We start from the raw sequence: 18,613 nt of genomic DNA, 5'->3' as shown, positions 1-18,613 counted from the left end.
CCCTTTTACAAAGAAACCAAGGAAATAATTCAAAAACCACCAGTAACCATGGAGGTAGGTGGGTCTGGTTCTCTTATAATAAAGGGGAGCACGAGAGTTGGAGGGAGGCTGCAATATTATACGAAAGAATGGAATAAGATCACAAGAGACTAATATATTCTAAACAGTATTCAGGGTTATCTGATACAATTTATTCATTAAAATAACCTTCCAGTGCAACATACACCAGAAGGCACTTCGTACTCACGGAAGCCGAACAATCTATAGCTCACATCGAGCTGCAAAGATTGCATACAATAGGCGTAGTTGAGCCTACAATACATGAGCCATTAGAATTTGTACCTAACATATTTATTAAAAATAAAAAAGATGGGGGTTGCCGGATAATCATTGATCTGTCAACCCTAAACACATTTGTTCAATATGTTCATTTAAGATGGATACCTTTATCACTGCTAAGAATTAGTGTCAACAGGGTGCTATATGGCAAGCATTCACTTAAAAGATGTTTACTATACAGTACCCATTAGAGGTGAACACAGGCGGTATTTGAAATTTAACTGGATGGGGTCAACATAACCATAGGATATGGCATATCTAGACGACATTTTCATTGTTGGCAAAACTTACGGATTGGTTGGGGAGCCACTAATTCCGTTTCTAGCTGTGGAGGGAGATGGAAGACACAGGAGGCAGTTTTACTTAACACACGTGGTATAAATTACCTAGAGATGTTAGGGGCTTTTTATGGCCTTAAGTCATATTGCTCAGGCATTGAGCACCAGCATGTTCGGTTACAAATTGATAATACCACTGTGGTGGCATATATAAATTATATGGGTGGGAATATATCGACATCTTGTGATGAATTGGCAAATTCAATTTGGCTATGGTGAATCCAAAGATATATTTGGATATCGGCTACATACCTACCAGGGAAACTAAATTCAGTGGCAGACTCCAGGTCACGTAAATTTAAGGAAAACACGGAATGGATGTTGAATAAAAAGGTATTTGCTGAAATTACAGCAAAATATGGTACACCAGATATTGATCTTTTTGCGTCCAGGTTGAATCACCAACTACCAAGGCATGTGTCATGGGAGATGCATTCTCTCTGCATTGGGGGAAATGGGGTTTTATGCATTTCCTCCTTTTCTGCCTCATCAATCGGGTACTAAGGAAAATTAATTAAGATTCGGCATCTGGGATTCTCATAGTACCCGATTGGCCTACTCAACCATGGTTCTCGGTTATACAGGGAATGGTATTAGAACCATGTACCATTATGAGGCATAGCCCTAATTTACTAATTCATCCAGTAACACAGGGTAGTCACCCATGCCATAATAGTATGAATTTGTTGATTTGTAGAGTCTGAAAGACCCACTACATGGCATGGGACTGTCAGACAGAACTATGAATATGATCATATCAGCTCAAAGACTGTCTACAAAAAAAAAAAAAAGCAGTACTTGGGACACATCAAAAAATGGGGGAAGTACTGCTTTGATAACAACCTTGATCAAAGAGCCAAGGACATTCCGGCTGTATTGGAATTTTTGACAAGCCTGCATTGTGATGAAGGATTAGGCTACAGTACCATCAATAGTGCCAGAAGTGCTCTTTCCAATTATTTATCGCTAGGAACGGAGCGGCACTCAGTGGGAACGCACCCCCTGGTAACTAAACTCATGAGGGGCATATTTAATGCGAAACCCCCTAAAACCAGGTACTCCCGAATCTGGGATTTGGGTGTCGTTTTGACCATGCTGAGAAGCTGGTCGCCTACTACAGCATTATCACTTGAAAAACTCACTATGAAGATGGTTATGCTGATGGCGTTGGTTACTGCACAACGAGTCCAGTCATTACACAAACTGAGGCTGGACTGCTTGATGATCTGCCCTGAAAAACTGGTGTTTGTCATTAATGATCTCATAAAACAAAATAGACCGGGGTCATCGGGGCAAGTAATAGAATTTATGGCGTACCCGAATGACGAACGCCTGTGTATAGTCACACATGTCCTACTATACATGGAATACACAAATATTATTCGAGGGCAGGAAATGGCTCTGCTGATTTCATACAAGAAACCACACAAAAGGGTGACGACCCAGACTATCTCAAGGTGGCTGAAAAATGTCTTAAAGATGGCGAGGATAGACACTAATGTTTTAAAATCTCACTCCACCAGGGCTGCAGCAACATCCGCAGCAAAAAATCTGGAGGTGCCAACAGATAAATTCCTCAGGATGGCAGGATGGTCATCTGAGAAGACATTTCAGAGGTTTTATTTGATTTGATATAATTTGATATAATTTATTTGCCACACAACCAAGGTCGGTGGTATTTGGGTTGCCAGCAGCGGTACAATAATAAAGAACACAACCACAATAAAAATGTTACACAAACATCCACCACAGCATTCATCACTGTGGTGGAAGGCACAGAGCTTGGCCAGTCCTCCTCCATTTTCCCCCGTGGTCGGGACCTCCACCCTCCACAGCCGTTGCTGCGGGCGTCCAGATGGTAAGGGACAAAGTCAAAGTCAAGGTGAGTCCAGGATCGGCTCTTCCCAACCAGAGACCGCGGCTTCAGGCTGGTATAACAAACCAGTTTTGGATCTATCATCGTTTTCAGAAAGACTCTTACGTTCAATAATATAATTTGCCCAAAAAACCAATGGGCTATGATTTCAATCTAATAAATTTATTTTTTCGTAACATCATACAGTTTTGTATGGAGGTGTTTTAAATATTGTTAACAATACTTCTCCCAATAATCAAGGCAGACGTGAAGCATGGACTCGTTCCACGGCATGAGGTCACAGAGCTTTAAAATCTTCACGTAGTCACTCACGTGACTCCGAGGTAAAATAGTAAGATTAAATGAGAACTTACCAGTTTGAAGTTTGATCTGTATTTTATGAGGAGGAACGTTGAGGGAATACGTGCCCTGTGCTCCCACCCTCCTATGATCATATCATAAACTGGTATCTCTTTCATAATCTTACTATGTTAGGTCATTATAGGATATCTGTGACCTCACACCGCTGCTTTGAAGAATGACACGCATGCGTCGTAAGCGGGGTTCTTCACGTATTCCCTCAACGTTCCTCCTCATAAAATACAGATCAAACTTCAAACTGGTAAGTTCTCGTTTAATCTTACTATTTTCCCAGCTTGTATATGCCATAAGTGGTCTCATGCTGATTTTATATTATGTTACCAAGTTTTCTATCATCCATAAACTTCAAAGCTCTACGCTCTCCACCTGCAAGGCAGACGTGTTCAGCAAGCACAGAGCACCACACAGACTCGAAATAAAGAATCAGCATTGAAGGACGGAGGTGAGAAGGTGGCCAGAGGGGGGAGAATATTTGGAATTCTCCACCCAACAAGCCTGTGAAAGAGCAGTTGCTGAAGATATTCACGATAAAGTCATCAATTTTTAGTTATTTAAGAATGTGGGGTTAGTTCAGGAAATCGTGGCACAGCGGTAGAGTTGCTGCCTTACACTGCTTGCAGCGCCCGAGACCTGGATTCCATCCCGACTACGGGTGCTGTCCGTTCGGAGATTGTACGTTCTCCCCATGACCACGTGGGATTTCTCCATGACCTTCGGTTTCCTCCCACACTCCAAAGATGTATAGGTTTATAGGTTAATTGGCTGGTATCATTGTAAATTTTCTCGTGTGTGTGTGTATGTGCAGGATAGTGTTAATGAGTGGGGATCGCTGGTAGGTGCGGACACGATGGGCTGAAGGGCCTGTTTCCGCGCTGTATCTCTAAACCTAACTCAACAAAAGATGATCCACCAGGAAAAGTAACATCCGGAAAGTGGAATACTTTTAAAAGTGTGGTGATTAGAGTTCATGTCCCTGTTAGAGTGAAGGGCAAGGCAGGTGGGTGTAATGCCCCTGTCCCACTTAGGAAACCTGAACGGAAACCTCTGGAGACTTTGCGCCCCACCCAAGGTTTCTGTGCGGTTCCCGGAGGTTTTTGTCAGTCTCCCTACCTGCTTCCACAACCTGCAACCGCCAGCAACCACCTGCAACCTCCGGGAACCGCACAGAAACCTTGGGTGGGGCGCAAAGTCTCCAGACGTTTCCGTTCAGGTTTCCTAAGTGGGACAGGAGCATAAGGAAGCTTGGATGGCAAGAGAAATGGAGAAGGGTCTCGTCCAGAAACATCACCCATTCCTTCTCACCAGAGATGCTGCCTGTCCCGCTGAGTTACTCCAGCTTTTTGTGTCTATCTTCAAGAGAAATGGAGGCCCTGGTCAAGGAAACGAAGGAGGTGTGGAGCAGGTACAGGCTGCTGGGATCAAGTGTATCCCTGGAGGAGTTTCGGGATGTGAGGTGCACACTAAAGAAGGAAATCAGTCGGGCAAAAAGGGGGCAGGACAGAGCTCTGGCAGATAACATTAAGAATAATCCAAAGAGATTTAAAAGTACTTCAATGGAAAACGAGTAACCAGAGAGAGAATAAGGCCACTCAGGAATCCAGTTAGCCATCTCTGTGTGGTGCCTCATTAGGTGGAAGAAGGAGAAAGTTTCTCCACCAGGAGAAAGTTAGAAACACCGGGGCCCTTCAGTCAGTCAATGGAAGTGTCCTGAGAGCTGTCAGTATTACGATCGAGGCAGTGCTCAGCATTCTAACTCGTATGAAGATAGACAAATCTCTCAGGCCTATAGGTCAGTCACGGTGGCACAGCGATCGAATTGCTGCCTTACAGCAAAATGCAGCGCCAGAGATCCGGGTTCGATCCCGACTACGGGTGCTATCTATACGGAGTTTGTACATTCTCCCTGTGATCTGCGTGGTTTTCACCGTGATCTTCAGTTTCCTCCTACACTTCAAAGACGTACAGGTTTGTAGGTTAATTGGATTGATTAATTGGCTTGATAAAAATGTAAAAATTGTCCAAGTTGGCGATATGCAGAGTACTGCCCTGCCGACTATACGGTTCAGAAGGATATATCTGAGGACACTGTGGGAACCTAGAGATGAAATTGCAGGAGACCTGGCTGAGATATTTGAATCATAATTGGATTCGGGTGAGGTGCCGGAAGACTGGAGGGTTAGCTAATGTTGTGCCTCTATTCGAGAAAGGCTGCAGGGAAAAGTCTAGAAACTATAGGCCAGTGAGCCTAACATCTCTGGTCGGAAAGTTATTCTGAGATATTCTGAGGCATAAGATATGCATGCATTTAGATGGACAGGGGCTGATTAGGGATAGTCAGCATGGGTTTGTACGTGGGAAATTGTGTCTCACGAGTCTGATTGAGTTTTTTTGAAGTTGTAACCAAGAGGGTTGATGAGGGCAGAGCTGTGGATATTGTGTACATGAATTTCAGTGAGGGATTTGACAAGGCTCTCTGCATGGCAGGCTGCTCTGGAAGTTAGATCGCATGTGATCCAGGGAGAACTAGCTGAATGGATAGAAAATTGGCTTCCTGGAGGTAAGCAGAGGGTGATGGTGGAAGGTTGTTTTTCGGACTGGAAACCTGTGGTGTGGGGCCATTGCTGTTGGTGCTTTATATCAACGATTTGGATGAAAACGTACAAGGCAGGATTAATAAGATTGTTGATGACACCAAAGATGGTGGTATTGTATATAGCGAAGATGGTTATCAAAAGTTACAGCAGGATCTTGATCAGTTGGACAAGTGAACAGAGGAATGGTTAATGGAGTTTAATGCAGATAAATGTGAGGTGATGTATTTTGGGAAGTCTAACCAGGGCATGACCTTCACAGTAAATGGTAGAGCTCTGGGGAGTGTTGTAAAGCAGATGGGTTTAGGAGTGCAGCTATATAGTTCCCTGAACGTCACTGGTAGATAAGGTGGTTAAGTAGGCTTTTGGCATAGATTTTAGATAGGTTTAGAGATACAGCATGGAAACTGGCCCTTCGGCCCACCAAGTCCTTACCGACCAGCGATCCCTGCACATTAACACTACCCTACACACTAGGGATTTTACAATTTTACCAAGCCAATTAACCTACAAACCTGTACATCTTTAGAGCATGGGAGGAAACCGAACATTTCAAGGAAACCCCTCGCAGGTCACGGGGAGAACGTACTAACTCCGTATAGACAAGCACCCGTAGTCAGGATCGAACTCGGGTCTCTGGCGCTGTAATGCCCCTGTCCCACTTTGGAAACATGAATGGAAACCTCTGGAGACATTGCGCCCCACCCAAGGTTTCCGTGCGGTTCCCGGAGGTTGCAGGTGGTTGCCGGAGGTTGCAGGTAGTGGAAGCAGGTAGGGAGACTGACAAAAACCTCCGGGAACCGCACAGAAACCTTGGGTGGGGCTCAAAGTCTCCAGAGGTTTCCGTTCAGGTTTCCTAAATGGGACAGGGGCATTAGGCAGTAAGGCAGTAGCTCATCAGTCAGGGTATGGAATATAGAAGACGGAATTTTATGTTAGAGCTGTTCAAGGCACCAGTGAGGCCACAGTTGGGGCATTGTGTTCAGCTTTGATCACCCTGTTGGAGGAAAGATGTTGATCAACACAAAAACTGCAGAGAAGATTTACGAGAATGTTGCCAGAACATGAGGGCATGAGCTATAGGGAGAGATTGGGCAGGCTAGGGCTGTATTCCTTGGAGCAAAGGAGGATGAGAGGTGATCTTATAGAATTGTACACAATTTGAGTTAGATAGAGCTCTTGGGGTTAGCGGAATCAAGGGATATGAGGAGAAGGCAGGCACAGGTTACTGATTGTGGATGATCAGCCATGATCACAATGAATGGCGGTGCTGGTTCGATGGGCTAAATGGCCTCCTCCTGCACCTATTTTTGATGTTTCTATGAAGGGAATGGATAGGGTGAATGCACAGGGTGAGTGCGTTAGGTGAGTGAGAAGATAAGGATATATAATAGGAATCTGAGGGGCAACTTTTACGCACAGATGGTTGGAGAGTGAGCTGATGGAGGAGGTAGTTGAGGCAAAAACTATAACAACCTTTAAAAGACATTTGGCCCGGTACGTGGATAGGAAAGGTGTCGAGGGATATGGGCTAAACGTGGACAGGTGGCACTGGTGTAGATGAGCACTTTGGTCAGCGTGGGCAAGCTGGGCCAAAGGGCCTGGTTCCATGCTGAATGACTCTATCACTCTATGTTAATGAATAGAGATCCAAAGAACCACCTCCTGCTTCATTTTTTAATGCTTGAGCATGAACATAATTTTATTAACAGCAACCATTGTAAATTTCCGATCACTCATGTCAGGTGGGTTGGTCTGGTGTTCCCAAGTTTATCCTAAGTTTTGGGTGGTCACGGTGGCGCTGCGGTAGAGTTGCTGCCTTACAGCGACCCGGGTTCGATCCCGACTACGGGTGCTGTCTGTACGGAGTTTGTACGTTCTCCCCGTGACCTACGTGGGTTTTCCCTGAGATCTTCTGTTTCCTTCCACACTCCAAAGACTCCAAAAGGTTTGTAGGTTAATTGGCTTGGTCAATGTAAAAATTGTCCCTAGCGGGTGTAGGATAGTGTTAATGTGCAGGGATCGCTGGTCGGCGTGGACCTAGTGAGCCGAAGGGCCTGTTTCTGCACTGTATCTCTAAACTAAAGTAAATCTCATCCTCCACTCAAGAGTCTAACATCAGCTCTCCTCTGTTCCTCTGCCTGCCATTGTTGAAGGATAATCAAATAATTATGATCAGAATCATAGATATCTCCCTAATAGCTTCTCTCAGCAGCCTCGTATGCAAGATGATTTGTTAACTCTAAGGATTTTCATCGTTCTATATGTTTCTCCCATCCCTTATCTCTACTTTCCTCATTTGTTGTAACATTGAAATTATTCTTCAGATTTGTGAAAAACATTTCATCTTTGTGAGTCCCTCAGTTGGACTCTTAGTTTTGCCTTCTGGCTTCACGAGATCATTTAAATTGTTTCTCCCTAATCAAGCCCAATGTTCCTTTAAGTACCCTCTTACATATTATGGCACATCAGCTGTGTGCAGTTCCAGAGGGCTAAGGACATAATGTAATAGCTTCTGCACATTCTATTCTGCTCGCAAAATCATGTACTGAATGCAGATACGTTTCCAGGTAATTTCCAAATAACAGGTATTTATCAGAGGTTTAGGTTTGTTATTGTCATGTGTATGGGAGTGTACAAAAATACAAAGCTTTGTTTAGTTCAGTTTACTTTAGTTTAGAGATACAGCATGGAAACATGCCCTTCTGCCCACCGAGTCCGCACCAACCAGCGATCCCCGCACCTTAACACTATCCTACACATACTAAGGACAATTTACATTTATGCCAAGCCAATTAACCTACAAACCTGTAGGTCTTTGGAGTGTGGGAAGAAACCAAAGATCTCAGAGAAAACCCACGCAGTTCACGGGGAGAACGTACAAACGCTGTAAAGACAGCACCCGTAGTCAGGATGGAATCCGGGTCTCTGGCGCTGTAAGGCAGCAACTCTAACGCTGCACCCTTGTGTTGGATGCTTTGCAAGCAGATCAGATACTCTAGACATAAATACAATCAAGTCAATCTCAGTTCCTTTTAATTGCACCTACGTTTCTTTTCTCTCATACTTGCTCTCTTTATCCTTCACACAATGATCTGTTTTTACATTTCTCTCTGCATTCACAGTAAACTACCTGCGTATTCATTTCATTTAATGTGTACTAGACCGTTGGGTCCCATGTTCACATGGGAGGGCTGGTCCCCCAACGTAATATTCCACCTCTCCACCAATTCCAATGTTGGTGGCCAGTGGAGGGGGGGGGGGGGGTGGGGGGGGGGCTTTCTGGAGCGCTAGTATGGGTGCTGTGGGCCAAAGGGACTGGTTTCCAAATAGGCCTAGTATGGGCATTGTGGGCCGAATGAATTATTGGGCTGGCAGCTCTCAGTCACTCAGGTCTGGTGGGCTGGCAGCTCAGTCGCTCAGGCCTGGTGGGCTGGCAGCTCAGTCACTCAGGCCTGGTGGGCTGACAGCTCAGTCACTCAGGCCTGGTGGGCTGGCAGCTCAGTCATTCAGACCTGGTGGGCTGGCAGCTCAGAAACTGCCAAAAATTCTGCACAAAACAGGTGAGAGACTCTGTGCGAGGGAAGGGGGAGAGGGTGGAGAATCAATTTTAGACATTTTCATCTTTTTCTGCAGATCATAGCAATAAAGGAGGAAAGTCTATCCTGGCCTGGATCTCTCAGGGAGCCAATGAAGGGAGGGAGAAAAATACTGCGGTGAGGTCTAATAATTGCATGGGGAATACTTACTGATGGGCCGAAGGGACATCTCCTGGGCTAGTACAGGCCTGATGGGTCAAAGGGACTGGTATGGGCCTTTTGTGCCAAAATGATCCTCCTGGGCTAATACGGGCATTTTGGGCAAAAGGGACTGGTTTCTCGGCTAATAGGGGCACTGTGGGCAGAAATGAGTGGTTTCAGGCAGGCCAAACAACTCATTTCATTTCAATTCCATTTCCATTTCAAACACACGGCAGGCCAAACAACTCATTTCATTTCATTTCCATTTCCATTTTGTATTGCCGTCTCAAGCACAGGGCAGGCCAAACATCTCATGGCATTGTCATTTCATTTCCATTTTGCATTGTAGTCTCAAGCACAGGGCAGGCCAAACTATTCATGGCATTGTCATTAAGGGCTAACAAATTATTTATTGCAAGTGCATTTCAGACTCACAGTTCAGTTGATTCACAGCTTAGACTCACAGTTGTGGCCTCTCCCTCACGATCTTCTAAAGTGACTGACTCATGTCCAGGCATCTGGGGGTTTATAGTCCTGCCCCGACCCACCCACCCTCTGGAAGGGGCGTTACCTTCATAATGATGATTGACATGTGAGAGGACCAATCAGCTGATCTCAAGATTTATTAAACACTCATAACTTTCTTAATTTTGATCGATCGGAAAATTCCTCGGGGCTGCCTCAGTGGAGGAGAACTGTGAGTAAGATGGTCAAAAATCATAGCGATATAGGGTAGCGTTTTTTCTAAAATCAATATATAGCGCAGACAGGAAGTGGTCAAGATGAGACTTTTAGTTATATAGATTCTCGGTAGAGCCATACCTGACAGGTTGGTCCTGAACCTATCTGTCTGCATTAAGTAATCACCATGTACTCTAATCCTAGGTTAATCCCACTTAATTCTCCCCACAACTGTCCTCCAAGGGCCCTCCCCGCACCACCGGTCTCAATTCCGCCACTGACCTACACTACACAATGTGCTATGGCTGATTCATCCACCAGGCTTAGTGTCTTTGGGATGGGATGGAGAAAATGACATTGCTGGCCAATGGACCCTGTGCAAATGGTGCACTGATCATCCTAATTTTGCCATAGTTATCTTGCACATTGCGTCAATATGATGATGAAGATTTCCTGGCAATGAAGGTTGGGGAAAGAGACAGCACAGTCAAACAGCAGCCAGTTAACTAGCCTACCCAAAGAACAAGGAGTGGAAGAAGAATAAAAGTTCTGCCATACTGGAAATCAGAAACAAAGGTAGTGGAACTGTCCAGCAACATCCATGGGATGAGGAACAAGAGTTAAATGTTATAAGGTCATAAGATCATAAGTGATAGGAGCAGAATTAGGCCATTTGGCCCATCAAGTCTACTCCACCATTCAATCATGGCTGATCTATCTCACCCTCCCAACCCCATTCACCTGCCTTCTCCCCATAACCCTAGACACCCATACGAATGTTAACACTGTTTCTCCTTCCACAGGTGCTATTCAATTTTTCAATTTATTTTTTCAATTTAAAAAACTTTATTGGCATGATAAAAAATACATTGTTATATTGCCAAAGTATAAAACATGACATACATATTTAAGATGCACAAGTATACAGTGCATGGATAGATATGTCCCTGTACATAAACTCGCAATAGGCCTATAGCCCTTTATTGATTGCTACACGTTCTTGCAGCTGTAAGCAGTACAACACAATAGCAAGTTTAGCAATTCAATATTAATTTCTTAGTGTCATTTAATGTCAATTAGTGTGCGCGTACATATGTGCATGTTGGTCATTCACCGTCTCTCAGGTTGTGGCATGCTGTTACGTATTGTGCACCAAGATGTGCCGTATTTCCTTCGCCTGCTATCTGACCTGTTGAGTGTTTCCAATGTTTTCTGTTCAACTAAATTAAATAAGCTGTCTTTATGTATATATTGATCTTTGCCAGAGTCCAAAGCAAATGATCACATTTCTGCACCAAATAGCACAGGTATTTGTATCAATTCCTCAACTTGGTTCACTTTCATTTGGTTATTTTCAACATAAGATGTATTTGGTCATTTTCAATCATTACTTTTAAAGTAATTACATTATGAACACTTCCACCCAGCTTATGTCTTGATGAGGCTCTATGCATTCATATTAATTAATTCCACAAACTAGAACATGACTGCCTGTGACAGACAGACATACAATACAGTGACTACACACACACGCAGTGACAATACAGACACACACACACACACATTATGATAGCACACATCATGTCAACACGCACAGATATAATGATAACGCACACACTAAAAACGGCAACACACAAAGGAACACAATGATATCACACTCAGAGACACATTGACAATGCACATAACTATTGAAAGATAAAATACATTCAAAGGTTTCAAAGGTCTTTTTTCATCACGTGTACCAATTAAGGTGCAGTGATATTCATATTACCATCAAGAGTCAAGAGTGTTTTATTGTCATATGTCCCAGATAGAATAATGAAATTCCTAAGGGCCTGTCCCACTGTACGAGGTAATTCCCGAGTTAAAAAAAAATCAAACTCGTGGTAAGCACGTAGAATGTATGTAGCGGGTACGTCGGAGCTCGGGACGTCTCTTAGCGGCTCGTAACGCTAACGGCAGGTACTCCGGAAAAGCGGTAAGCTCGTGAAGACTCGGGAAGATTTTTCAACATGTTGAAAAATGTTCACAAGAGCCCCGAGTACCTACGAGCGGCCATTACCGTAATTCTCCGAGTTCGAATCAGGGGAAACTCGGGAGAACTCTTGAATTAGCTTTTACAGTGCGACAGGCCCTTTACTTGCTGCAGCACAACAGAATATGTAAACATAGTTCACTGTAAACAATATGTTAAACATTGTTCAGTCCTTCTTAAATAATGGAAAGTTCAGTATTAAAATTTGCCCTTGGTCATATTGGCAAAATATGATTGATATTAAGTTTAGGGTTACAAAAAGTAGTAAACACTGCCCAGTCCATCATCGGCTCTGACCTTCCTTCCATCGAGGGGATTTATCGCAGTCGCTGCCTCAAAAAGGCTGGCAGTATCATCAAAGACCCACACCATCCTGGCCACACACTCATCTCCCTGCTACCTTCAGGTAGAAGGTACAGGAGCCTGAAGACTGCAACAACCAGGTTCAGGAATAGCTACTTCCCCTCAGCCATCAGGCTATTAAACCTGGCTCGGACAAAACTCTGATTATTAACAACCACTTTCTGTTATTTGCACTTTACCAGTTTATTTATTCATGTGTGTATATATTTATATCATGGTATATGGACACATTTATCTGTTTTGTAGTAAATGCCTACTATTTTCTGTGTGCTTAAGCAAAGCAAGAATTTCATTGTCCAATACAGGGACACATGACAATAAACTCACTTGAACTTGAACTTGAGGTTTAGAATTAGGTTTAGATTTGTTATTGTCGCATGTACCGAGTACAGTGAAACGTTTTTTTTTGCATTCTATCCAATCAGATCAGATAACAATGCACATAAATACAAGCGGCAAAGTCCGGTATAATAGGTAGAGCGGCAGGAAAGATACAGAGCGCGGAATGTAGTTCTCAGCATTGCAGCACACCATCCAGCTGTACTAACAAAAGCACCAACACACACACAACTACACAAAAGTTTCCATAAACATCCAACACAGCAGATTCCACATTCCTCACTATGATGGTCGCCGGCAATAAAGTCTAATCTTATTCCCTCATTTTTCTCCCGCGGTCAAGGCCAAGATTAGAGACGAAGAGAACAAATTAAAGCACATTAATAGGTGCATCCATATATTCACCCAATAACAGTAAGGATTCACATGTGTGCCTTTCCCAAAAATAGCAGATGCATTTTACCCCAGTCATTTTGTGTTGATTTTACGAATTCTTCATCTCTGTACGGTAGGGTACTTAAATACCAGGCATATTTACTCCTGTATAGTCACTCCTCTATTTACTCCTCTAGTCTATAGCATGGTCCTCCAATATTGACAGTTTTATAACTTACAATTGTCATAAATTTGCCCATAGGTTTGTTCCGCAACCTGGTTATCACTATCTGGCAATATAATTAAATATAATTGTATCAGTAATTTTTCTGTTCCTTGTTAGAACATTCCAGTATATTATCACTGACCGATACTGACTCACTCAGGTAATTTCCGACATTGCAGAGAGCACATTTCCATCTCATTTCCTTCCCCTTTGCCAGTAATGTTCAGTTTAGATTGTGACCAAGTATGTACAGTTGAGTTTCTGCATGCGTATGTCAGCTCCCTGATATAAACGTACTATCTCAAACCCAGCATGGTGACATAACGGTGGAGCTCCTGCCTTTCAGCGTCAGAGATCCAGGTTCGATCATGACTACGGGTGCTGTCTGTACAGAGTTTGTACGTTTCCCCCTGGACCCGCGTGGGTTTTCTCCGAGATCTTCGGTTTCCTCCCACACTCCAAAGAAGTACAGGTTTGTAGGGTAATTGGCTTGGTATAAATGTAAAAAAATTGTCCCTAGTGTGTGAAAGGTAGTGGTAACGTGTGGGGATCGCTGGTCGGTGCGGACTCGGTGTACCTCTTAAATAAACTAAGAAAACATTTGGAAACCTCTGCTAGTAGCATGGATGTTGTGAGTAACTGTAAAAAATAAGCTAGTTGACAATGTAGTGGGAGTCACTGAACATCAGAAGGACAAAGGCAACCCACCACCACCTTCTCCAGAGCAATTAGTAATGGACAATGAACACTGGCCTGACAGCAATATCATTGTCCTGCAGATGAATATCAAAATGTACCCTATACTAAACCTTGCCAGCCTGCTTTCCCTACAAACTTCCTGTTGCCACACTTTTGTCACCGATATTTCTGCTCAGTTCGTGATATGTTATGTCGAGAAATTCTCACCTGAATGGAGATTGGAGCAGTATTAATGCTGGTGTTGCTGTTGGTGCAAGACTTTCTAAAACTTGGTCTCATATTATTGTGTGACGTTCATCCCTCTCAGCTTCAACAACTTTGTGTGGCCAAGGTTCCCAATAGAAACAGGGACATGCATGGGCACTTTCATTAGATTTTTAATTGGTTTCTCCCACATTTTTATAATGCTGAAGACGTCTTTAATTGGAAACAGAAAGATAGAAGCAGACGTAGGCATTTGGTTCTTCGACACAATCATGGCTAATCATCCATTTCCACACCTATACTCGTGATGCCTTTTGCATCTGGAGATGCATCTACCTTCAACTTATTCAGCCTCGAGAGGGCTCTCTGTCGTAAAAGGTTCCACAGGTTTCTGCTGTATCTCCTTAGTCGCAGAAAATTTTGCAACTGCAAATATTTTGGCTCCTACATTATGATACATAATGGAAGGTTGACACAAAATGCTGAAGTAACTCAGTGCGACAGGCAGCATCTCTGGAGAGAAAGAATGGGTGATGTTTTGGGTCGAGACTTTTGGGTTAAAGTGCTGAGCAACTGGGAGATCAGGTAGGTTAGGGCGGACTGAGCGGAGATGTTCAGTGAAACGATCGCCGAGCCTGCGCTTGGTCTCGCTGATGTACAGGAGTTGACACCTGGAACAGCGGATGCAGTAGGTGAGGTTGGAGGAGGTGCAAGTGAACCTCTGCCTCACCTGGAAAGACTGTTGGGGTCCTTGGATAGGGTCGATGGGGAGGTAAAGGGACAAGTGTAGCATCTCCTGCCGTTGCAGGGGAAAGCAGGGGAAAGAGGAGGAGGTTTCGGTGGGAAGGGATGAGTTGACCAGGGAGTTGTGGAAGGAACGGTCTCTGTGGAACACAGAAATGGATGGAGTTGGGAAGATGTGACCAGTAGTGGGATCCTGTTGGAGGTGGCGAAAATGTTGGAGGATTATATGGTGTATGCGACGGTTGATGGGATGGAAGGTGAGGACAAGCGGGACTCTGTCCTTGTTATGAATGGGGGGGAGAGTGAGCAAGAGCGGAGCTGCGGGATATCGAGGAGACCCTAGTGAGAGCCTTATCTATGATGGAAGAGGGAAAACCCCATTCCCTAAAGAATGAGGACATCTCCCATGACCTGGTATGGAACACTTCTTCCTGGGTGCAGATGCGGCGTAGACGGAGGAATTGTGAGTAAAGCCCCTGTCCCACTTACGTGTCCTTGGTATGCTAATTACGCAACTTTGTGGTCGCGTTGAGGCGCGACGGTCCCGCGATGGACACAAAATGCTGGAGTAACTCAGCGGGACCGGCAGCATCTCTGGACAGATGCAATGGGTGATGTTTCGGGTCGAGACCCTTCTTCAGTCTGAAAGAAGGGTCTTGACCCGAAACGTCATCCATTCCTTCTCTCCAGAGATGCTGCCAGTCCCACTGAGTTACTCGTGCATTTTGTGTCTATCTTCAATTTTCTTGGCCCCGCTCTGGGAGTAAAAGTGGGGGCAGACCAGATCCGCAATGGCCGTGAGCCCCAGGCTGAGCTCGACGATCGTTTGCCTGCTTCTGTTGCTGTTGGAGGTGAAACGTTGCGTCGCGCCAGGGTCTTTGACCTGTCCCACTTTGGCCGTCAGTTACACGACAGGCTGGTGGCGCGCGAAAATATAGTTCGCTGCAAAATTTCAGAGCGCTGCGCGATACTGCGCACAACTCCATACCCCTCCGTGCTTCTCAGTGGGACCGGCCCCGCGCTGCCAAACGATGCCTGTGCGCCTCAACGCGACAACGACTTCGCGTGATTTGTGTGCCAAGGACACGTAAGTGGGACAGGGCCTTAAGGGATTGAGTCTTTGGAGAAAACAGGGTGGGAAGAAGTGTAGTCTGCACAGCTATGGGAGTCAGTAAGTTTGTAGTAGATGTCAGTCAATAGTCTGTCTCCTGTGATGGAGACGGCGAGATCTAGAGACAGTAGGGAGATGTCGGAGATGGTCCAAGTAAATTTAAGCGCAGGATGGAAATTAGTCGTGAAGTTGATGAAGTCAGTGAGTTCTGCATGGGTGCAAGAGGCAGCACTGATGCAACCATCAATGTGGTAGAGGTTGAGTTCAGGGATAGGGCCAGTGTACACCTGGAACAGGGATTGTTCGACGTACCCTTCAAAGAGGCAGGCATTGCTGGGACCCATACGAGTGCCCATAGCTATGCCTTGGATTTGGAGGAAGTGGGAGGAGTTGAAGGAGAAGTTGTTCAGGATGAGGACCAGCTCTGCTAGACCGAGGAGAGTGTTAGTAGATGGAAATTGGCTGGTTCTGCAGTCGAGGAAGAAATGGATGGATTTAAGACCGTCCTGGTGGGTGATGGAGGTGTAGAGAGAGTGGACATCCATAGTAAAGATGAGGGAGTGGGGGCCAGGAAAACGGAAGTCATTGAAGAGACGAAGAGTGTGTGGGGAGGGATTGGACCAGGGGGGGGATAGGATGGAGTCGGGGTATGTGGAAATTAATTCAGTGGGACATGAACAAGCAGAAACAATGGGTCTGGCAGGATAGTTCTGTTTGTGGGTTTTGGGGAGAAGATAATATCGGGCCGTGCGGGAGGCGGAAGCAATGACATCAGAAATGGTGCGAGATATTAAGGTCTGGTGCTTGTCTGTAGGATCTGATATGATACATAATGTTTACTGCGTAATATGCTTCTAGAGAAGCAGTGGGGAATTACAGGAGGTGGTCAGTATTGATCAACGATAATATACTGGAGTGTTCTTACTTAAGGGACAGAACAATTACTGTTACAATTATATTTAATGTATATTGCCAGATAGTGATAACCAGGTAGAGGAACAAACCTATGGGCAAATGTCTTCCCCTTCCTGGGGAAACATCCTCCTTACATCCAGTCTGATGAATCATCAGAATGTTGTGAGGGATGTCTGAATCCTCCCTCGTTCTGTTAAACTCAAGTGAGTAAAAGTTTAGTTTACCTAATTTATCTTCTTAAAACATTCTCATCATCAAGGTAATCTGTGACCAGTGTACATCACGTGTAGGCAGGAGGTGAAAGTTACAGGTAATACCCCACATGAGATGTCACAGAAACCCTGCATTCTTGTGACAGGGCATATTTACTCCTGTACTTAGGTCTTCTTACAATGAGGGCCAACTGTCTTCCACACTTCCTACACCCCTGCTTCTTTACCTTCAGTGACAAGTGTGCAAGTACATCCAAGGCTCTTTGTACTTTAATATTTCACATTTTAATATCATTCAATGAATGCACTGCCTTCAAGATGTATTCAAGAGAGAGTTAGATAGAGCTCTTGGGGCTAATGGAATCAAGGGATATAGGGGGGAAAGCAGGAACTGGGTACTGATTTTGGATGATCAGCCATGATCATAGTGAATGGCAATGCTGGCTTGAAGGGCCGAATGGCCTACTCCTGCACCTATTTTCTATGTTTCTATGTTTCTGTTTTTCTTACCAAAAGGAATCTCCACATTTTTCAACATCAGCTAAGTTTTTGCCAATTCCCTCAATCTAATTTACCTTGAAACCTCTTTGCATTGTCCTGACAATTCACAAACCACCTGGTTTAATGTTATCAGCAAACTTTGAAATAATATATTTTGTTCTCTCATCCGAATCACAGATGTACAGTGTGAATAGTAGAGGCCCAAGCACAAAGGCCTGCCCTATCACAGCAATTACTATGTTACCTCAAAAAGACATTTTTGTTCGAAGACAATAGACAATAGACAATAAATAATAGGTGCAGGAGGAGGCCATTCGGCCCTTCGAGACATCACTGCCATTCAATGTGATCATGGCTGATCATCCCCAATCAGTACCCCGTTCCTGCCTTCTCCCCATATCCCCTGACTCCACTATTTTTAAGAGCCCTATCTAGCTCTCTCTTGAAAGCATCCAGAGAACCTGCCTCCACCGCCCTCTGAGGTAGAGAATTTCACAGATTCACCACTCTCTGTGAGAAAAAGTGTTTCCTCGTCTCCGTTCTAAATGGCTTACTCCTTATTCTTAAACTGTGGCCCCTGGTTCTGGACTCCCCCAACATGGGGAACATGTTTCCTGCCTCTAGCATGTCCAAACCCTTAACAATCTTATATGTTTCAATGAGATGCCCTCTCATCCTTCTAAACTCCAGAGTGTACAAGCCCAGCTGCTCCTTTCTCTCAGCATATGACAGTCCCACCATCCCGGGAATTAACCTTGTAAACCTACGCTACACTCCCTCAATAGCAAGAATGTCCTTCCTCAAATTAGGGGACCAAAACTGCACACAATACTCCAGGTGTGGTCTCACTAGGGCTCTGTTCAATTGCAGAAGGACCTCTTTGTTCCTATATTCGATTCCTCTTGTTTTCAAGGCCAATTCACTTTCTTCACTGCCTGCTGTACATGCATGCTTACTTTCATAG

The sequence above is a fragment of the Amblyraja radiata genome, chromosome 25 (assembly GCF_010909765.2).
Source record: "Amblyraja radiata isolate CabotCenter1 chromosome 25, sAmbRad1.1.pri, whole genome shotgun sequence".
Lineage (NCBI taxonomy): Eukaryota > Metazoa > Chordata > Chondrichthyes > Rajiformes > Rajidae > Amblyraja > Amblyraja radiata.
This window is presented reverse-complemented; position numbering follows the sequence as displayed.